The sequence below is a fragment of the Haemaphysalis longicornis genome, unplaced genomic scaffold (genome assembly GCF_048455015.1).
Source record: "Haemaphysalis longicornis isolate Haplotype H1 unplaced genomic scaffold, Haemaphysalis longicornis Haplotype H1 scaffold_7, whole genome shotgun sequence".
NCBI classification, from domain to species: Eukaryota; Metazoa; Arthropoda; class Arachnida; order Ixodida; family Ixodidae; genus Haemaphysalis; species Haemaphysalis longicornis.
In genome coordinates this window covers 63,734,546-63,741,143 of record NW_027526422.1, presented here as the reverse complement: position 1 = coordinate 63,741,143, position 6,598 = coordinate 63,734,546, and the positions used below count along the sequence as shown (strand labels likewise).

General features: G+C 45.3%; 1 long non-coding RNA gene across 1 annotated transcript; it reads right to left on the bottom strand.

Moving 5' to 3' along the window:
• Positions 1 to 312: 312 nt before the first annotated feature.
• On the bottom strand, positions 313 to 6,214 carry LOC144145814 (uncharacterized). Its single transcript, XR_013317595.1, has 3 exons — positions 6,010 to 6,214; positions 5,316 to 5,402; positions 313 to 1,125 (listed from the first exon to the last, which is right to left on the bottom strand). It is a non-coding gene; the product is annotated as an uncharacterized LOC144145814 (long non-coding RNA).
• Between the last annotated feature and the right edge of the window lie 384 nt (positions 6,215 to 6,598).

Below are 6,598 nucleotides of genomic sequence, written 5' to 3'. Positions count from 1 at the left end.
GTTCACTGGAAATTTTTAAAAGAAGAATTCAATAGCACCAGAACGATGTCAAAAAGGGCAATGTAAGCTGAAATGCCTTGGCGGATCATCACCTGGCTACTGACCACGTCATCAATTGGGATTCCGCAAGCATAATCGCATCAGAGAAGCACCTGTCGACACTACTTTTAGAATCAGTGCATATTCAACCAACTAAAAACACGATTAACCGGTCGCGGGGTAATCTCCCCGAGATACACATGCGCACTCTGCGCCACCGAACCTATAAATAATCGAGACCTTTCACCCCCCTTTCATTGTGATCAAGGGACCAGTAGAGGCCCCAAAATGTCTTTATTTGTTTATTTGTTTTTGACCAGGCGAGTGCCTGCTTGTATTTCATCAACACCGAACTAACCCGCCTGAATCACCACTTTATAGACATTGAGCAATTCTTTGAATTGGTTTATTGTAGCAAGCAACCACTTTATGGACATTGAGCAATTCTTTGAATTGGTTTATTGTAGCAAGCTGTCTTGTTTATTTCCTTATTTTTTTGGCATTTCCTGTCTCATTTGAAATTGGGAGACCAGATAGCTTTTACTACGGGTCATGCACTGGTGACAACAAATATTTGATTTCACTTTAACAATTTTGAGTTCTGTTTTATTGCTCACCAGCCAATGACCTGAAATATAAGAGGCTCTTAAAACATGTGCTGGCATTTCTTTCCTGCACTGTAGTACAACTAATCATGACTTTTATCATATTTTGTTCACAAATTGTAATATTTAGAAAGTATTCAGCTGAATGAAAACGTTATTTCAGAAGCATGCGCAATCAACAAGGCCTCAATGACTCTCCCCACGTGGTTCACTTGTTTCTGTCACAAATAACCTGATTGCAGCCACATTCCACCCAAGACGAAGGTAACATACCCTCTGGGATGATGAATATTTAAAATGCCTTACGAGTAAGTGCTCAGCACATGAAATTGTGGCATTAAAACAGAAGATCCGTCTGCGGCATCCTTCACTTGGGGCACCGCTTGATCACAAACTTCGAGAAGCTGAAAAATGCTCCATGCGCCGCTCCAGCCAGCAGAAACAATGGAGGACGCAAGTTGGTAGGTGGACCGTTGGCATCCTGCGATTGTGAAGATTTTTATTTAGTAGATGCTCTTCTTTTTGTACCACTGTTTATTTCTCCTTTAACAAGCAGCTGAACTCCTGCAGGTTCTACGAATCATACAAGCATAATAAAATGCAGCAATGCAGAACAATTGGCAGGTTACCTCAATTTTTCTTTTCTAGGAATGAAAACAATGTAGGTAATCTATACACAACTACAATCAAACCTTTCAATTTTTACCTACTTCACTCCTAACAAGCCCGCATACACGTTAGACATGTGAGAAAGCTGCTACATTTATGCCCACAAACTTAATCAGGCATCAGAAATCGGCAGGGAACGACGTGTTACCTTTAAATGGCACTTTTTTTGTTCAAAACACGTAAATGGGCGAGAAAGGCCCATAACTATGATTTCGTACCCTTATCTGGAATGGTTTTCAGGCAATGCTTACATCTCACTTCAGTACCTTCAGGTGGTGGAGATCTTTGAAAACTCATTGCGGGCAAGTGGGTTGTGTTCAAGCTCTCGTATCTTGCCAGCATATGCTGGATTCCAGCATTCCCAATTCAACGTGACGACTCGAATGTGGTGGATGCAAGAAAGAATAAGCACACGCCAAGGGCGTAGCCGGGGGGGGGGGGGGGGGGGGGGGTCCAGGTGCTCCCCCCCCCCCCCCCCCCCCGCCCTTCTTCATAATGTTTTATGCCAAGGCTGGGGTGCGGTTTAGGCAGCCTGAAAAACCGCCTGAAGTTACCTGCAGTTTTAAGGACATTCTTGCTCACATAAAGCTGAAAACAAGGGCTATGTCAACGTCTGATCCCTGCGCCCGCTCCAGATGCTGTACCTGTCAATATATACAGCCCGGCTGCATTTCGCGCCGGATACACCGACAAGCACCGGGAACCTGCCGCGAGCCGATCAAAACAGCCCCACTGTTTCAATGGCGGAACAGCACGGCCGGGGAATGGCAGAACAGCAGGAAAAGCCGCATATAGGCTTACATGTGGTCGGGAGCGTGTCATTCCTTGTCTTTACACTGGTACAAAGTATCATCACATGACAGAGCATGTCGCTGTATTTTGTTCAGTCAACTATCAATCCTTGATATGTTTATTTTTCTACTGACATCGCATTTCATTGACTATTGCAGATCCATAATTTCTGCTGCATAAAAAGCATTGCTCTGCCCATGTTGTATTTCCTCCACATCAACAAAACTACACAATTCTCCTTATTGCGGAGCTTTGTTTTTTTGGCACTATTCCACTGTTTCCTTTACCTCCCTCTTGGTTAGAATCAGCATTCTGTATTTGCTTAACCGGAATTTTACTGAAGCCATGTCTGTTTCGATTTAACAGATAGAAATATAATGAAATTTAAGAAACGTGCAACAAGCTCAACATTCAACAGCAGTGCAATAAGGTGTTCTGCTTAGCGCAAGTGTACTACTCACGTTACTAGCACAAAAAATAACAAAAGGCGATTACTTAAGGACGAAGACGCACGTTTGCTAGCTTCACCGCCATAATATACGAATGCGCCGCATGTACAGTGCACTGCGATTCGATGGTTGTCGCGGGAAAGCTACTCTTTCAAACGAAGCAGAAAGAACACCAGCTTTAGCAAATATTCCATGCAAGTTTCGTTATCGTCGGCGTAATAAAGGGCAACCAAGTCCAAGTCTGTGCTTGATAACAACGAATGTACAGCTTGAAACCCAAAGGGTGGCAAGTCAGTCGTGCGGGCCATTGTTGTATCATGGAACAGCCAACAAGGGAGCGAAGAGTGCGAAATCTCGATTTTCATGGTTCCGAAACGAAACCGTGGGCTGGTGGCACGCTTGGCCGCTCGATGCTGGCGCGATAACCTTCAAATCGTGCTCGACTGTACTTCATAGCTGACAAGAAAACTTAATAGTCCCTTTTCTAAAGGAAAATCTAAAACACGAGAATCTTGATAGCAAACATTCAGTGTTGGCCTCCACTTCCTCCCGACGAACTTCGGGGACCGCGCGCCACTCACGAGCGCACTCATGATCACGCTCACGAGCGCGGGTCCGCCTAACCACCTGCTCTGCGGACGAATGATTCGCCCGTGGTCTGCCCATAGACCAGCGAACGGGAATTTAGGTGATCCTAATTATCATCACCATCTAAGCTCCTTAAAGGAGCCATGAAGAGAAAACACAAGTTTGGTTCATTCAAAAGATTGTCTCGTTAGAATCATACTGACATCACTTTTAACGTAAACTTCGCTCAAATAAGCTACATAATTAGGAAAAACGGGAATGGTCATGCGACCCACCAGCTCATTTCCCGCAACAGAACCTATAATGTCACATGAGCTAAGCTCTGCGATTGGCGGAGGCTGGCAGAAGCAGACGCCAATTAGGTAGAGCTTACAAACTAGACGAACGAGCGATTTGCGCTTAAATTTAGGGCACATTCTTTACAAAGCAATAAGAATGATGGGACAAACAGTGGAAGTTACGAAAGCACATGTAAACATAGAAGTACTGATGCGTTCTGCTGTTCGTACTGCGCACAGCATGCTTGGTTTAGCTGTGCACAGCACTGCGGGGCTTGGGGTTGTCTCAGACGACACTGGCCGATTGACGCAAGCAACGGTGTCTTACGTGACCCCATTTGTCGAGCGAGCACTGTTTCAGGGAACGAATATTTTCTCCCAGAACAAAAACAAGCCAGATTTAAATGCGGGCAAAAACAAACCAAACGCTTGCCACGGTATGGTGGCGCCATCTAGGTTACAGAACGTAAAAAAAACGCGGGAACAAACCAACACCGCTGTACAGGGTGGAGACAACCTTTGAACGGTCCCGTGCCGCCGCAATTGGGCCAACAGGCTCAACGCGTTATTCTTTTCGTTTCCCATGAGACCTAGCAACGCGAAACAGACAATATGATTCAAACTTCTTCAGTAAACCGCGTTGCGGCGATAATTTTAGCGCGGTTTTGACACAATGACTTGCTTCGGCGGTGAGCGAGCAACCGAAAATGGCGGCGCCAGCGTATACGCGTCTCTGCCCTGTACGGCGGATGCGTGAATGAAGGTACTCTAGGCTGCAGAGCGGTCGGTTCCTGTGATGTCATTTGGGACCACGAAAACGCACGATTGAGCGGGAAAATCAAAATTTTAACCTAAATTGTTTAATTTCTCAGTGAATAAAGCACCGTTTGTATCCAGACAAGCGCTGGGGGCACTATAAAACACGAAATCTTTCGAATAAAACCAACTTGCATTTTCTCTTCATGGCTCCTTTAAGGTGGGCTTTACAGTTAGCGTTGAGCATACACAAATCGCATGTTAAAGTCAGTTATTTCAAGCTTCGTTTGCAAAACAACGCGCAAGATGCCTTGCCTACATATTTCCCCGTCCCATCTTTCGGTCGACCACGGCTCCCCCCCCCGAAAAAAAATTCCTTGCGCCTGGCAAACGCCCAATCAGGAGTACGTTCAGCATGCACGTCGGTTGTTTAAAAAAAAGGGTGTAATGTATTGCTCAGAAGACTCAATGCTTGCACGCATCTTGGAGCAGCAACGGCCTTGGCAGATGTGTTTGAGTGGTTTTCCTCTCTCATAACATCCACAGTGCTTTCAGGAAAAACCCCAGGCCTGACAATTAGCATGTTCCAGTTAAGAATAATGCTGCGGATACTTTACATTTTTCAAATCTTTTTCTTTGTGGAAGGATGTTTGTTTATTGGCGGTACAGCACTAGCGTGCGTAAATCGCAGCCTTCAGAACCCCAATCAGGCATGTTTAAATGGTACAGGCAGTTACATAACTATTTGAAAAAGTGGACTGCAAGGACTATCAATTCACATGATAAACATCCAAAAAATAGCTGAAAACAGAACTGGTAAGGCTTTATCGAAGACTAAACTACAAAGGTAATAACATTTTTGTGTCACCACCTAAGAAATATGGCTTCACCGTAAACATGACTAACACCAGGAAGTTCGTATACATGGTGATTAACTGCTACGCCCACATTATGATTTTGGGTGAAACTTTGAGTTTTCCGAAATTAACAATAAAGGTTGCCATTGAGCGCCTACATGTTAGGTTATGCATGAAACACCAATAATTGTTACGGGGGAGAGAACTTGTACATACAAGTGATCGAACAATATTCAAGTATGATAGCCCACTGTGCTACCAAAACTGTGTTTGAAAACTTACGTTCTGGCGGCCAAACACTGTTGACAATGCTTGTGGCTCTTGTCCGGTTGAATGGAGGGACGTGATGCGCTCAGACCGTCCAGAGGTCTAAAACGGGATGACACATGATTACCACACATGCAAGAATGGAAATGATTAGGTGCACGAATGTTACGTCTCGGGCAACACAACATTCAGCCAAAATCACTGCCCGCGTACCGCGGCACCGTACACATGGTGAGGTGGCTCGCCGCAAACGAAACGAAGCTTGCGAGGCGCGCACATTCGCTCGCAAACGATTCTCCCTCGCAATTCCCAACACTGCACAAACGACTGCGGTGATCAACGAAGCCGAAAACGCTGCGCAGCACAGTTTAGAGGAGTAGCCGCCCGTGTTCTGATAAACTACGCGTAAGACGTGGTTCGCAGTGGTGAACTCCGAAGCTGTTCAATATAGTGCTGCGGAATGGGAAACGTTACTGAGTTACTGAGCGCCACGGCGTTACTGAGCGCCAGTGCGTTTAGCGCTCAATGCAAGCACCACAATCTTTCGCACATCGCCTTTCTAGAGACGAGCCCTCTAGGTTCAACCTCGCCAGTTCAGTTAAACAATTCACACACGCGTGCTCCTGTTAACGAATCCTTAAAGCGGCGATAACAGCTACAAACGACATCCAGTGACAAGAAAGGCGGCAAATGTGACGAGACAGCTTACCGAGAGGAGCCGACGCAGAAGAGCGAGCGACGTTCAGAGGCAAGCGCCAACGAAATTAGCCGTCTTCAGGTGGCAAAGTTGTTCTCAAATACTCCATCGCGAAGTCGAACACGACAGACACAACCGAAGACGACGAGGTGCCCAATTAATCATAATAACTGCGCTTGTTTAACCGCACACCACTATAAACACATAAGACGGGTCACGGGGTATCTGTTCCGGAATCCGGCCACGCCGCCGCGCGCCGTACTCAGGGAATCGGCCGTTGGCAGGGAGTTGCGTAAACAAATTAAAACGACAACAATAAATAATTGCCTCTTTTACTGAATATAACATAATCTTTAGGTTTATTATTTATTGTGTGTATTATAATAAAGAAGCTTAGATATTTAAAGTTTACAAACACAAAACGCGAACTGAAGCTTTTGGCGCTCGATTTGAACGTTAAAAAAAGCAGCAGATAGTAAGATAACACTGCGCAATGAAATTTGGCAGTGTTCTAGTGTAAGTAATCGTATTATTATTTGGCGTCTGTTTATTTAGCGCCCGATTTCATGCCCCTACCTCCCCAACTTTTGTTTTCTTTTGA